Here is a 1,048-nt window from a genome sequence, read left to right on the forward strand (position 1 = left end):
TAAACAGAGGCCCCAGGGAGAATTCTTGTGATTGCCAAAATTCCTCCAGGGAATCACACACTAGTTCCTCTACACAGGGTGTTTTACATCCCTTTGTCTCTGTCTTTGAGCTTCAAACCCACAAACTCAGAGCAATACTCGGAGAACCGTGTCACATAAATCAAAACCAGCACTAACTGAAAACCTCTTTCGCAGTACAGCTGAGAAAACAAAGACTGGATGGGTCTGGAGCCTGAACTACTCCATTGTCATCTCTCCTGTCTGGCAATGAGATGCATGGGCTGAAGGCGGTGTGGAGAATTTTGCACTGCTATTGCTTAAACTTTAAGCCTCTTCTGTGGCTTCAGTCCTCAAGGTTGTCCTTCTGGATCTTGTCCATCAACAAAGCCAGGAAGGCCACAGAACAACCACTACAACAGTCTCCAGGTGCTAATAGCAGCCATGGCCTGTGGATTCTGGCTGGCAGATCATCTTGGTTCACAGACTCCCTGCTCACACCCATCTCTCACCCTTCCACCATGCTGCAGGGAGCCACCAGAGAATCTGCAGTATGGCATTCAGGAGGTGTGAAGTCCCATTCTATGACTTCTCCTTGAAGCAGAGCTACAACCAATCTGTTGCTTTGAGGGGATTTGGTGGGCTTTTCTTGGCATATGTCCCTTACCTGTTATAAGGAGCATACATTAATTTCCTTACATAACACAGAACAAGCATCTTATAATTAATTGACATTCATTTGGATAGAAAATCAAAGTCTTTCTCTTCTGAAAGAATGGAGTATTGGGTTTCCCCATTATAAGTGTAAAAAGAAAAGGCTAATAAAAACAGAGATAGCCTCATATATCCAAGACATTTCCTCTGGCCAATGCAGCTAAATATTTCACAACTAAAAGATAAATTAGAATAAACAGCTGTCACTGTTAAATAAATATTCTGGACAATGTAGCATCTGTGCAGGACACAAAAACTCGAACACATCAGTGACCTTTTCCCCACTTTATTTAGCTTTTTTTCAAGTGTAAGCTTCCAAGTCTTTGCTCTGCCTCAT

This window comes from Chelonoidis abingdonii, chromosome 2 (assembly GCF_003597395.2).
Source record: "Chelonoidis abingdonii isolate Lonesome George chromosome 2, CheloAbing_2.0, whole genome shotgun sequence".
Classification (NCBI taxonomy): Eukaryota; Metazoa; Chordata; order Testudines; family Testudinidae; genus Chelonoidis; species Chelonoidis abingdonii.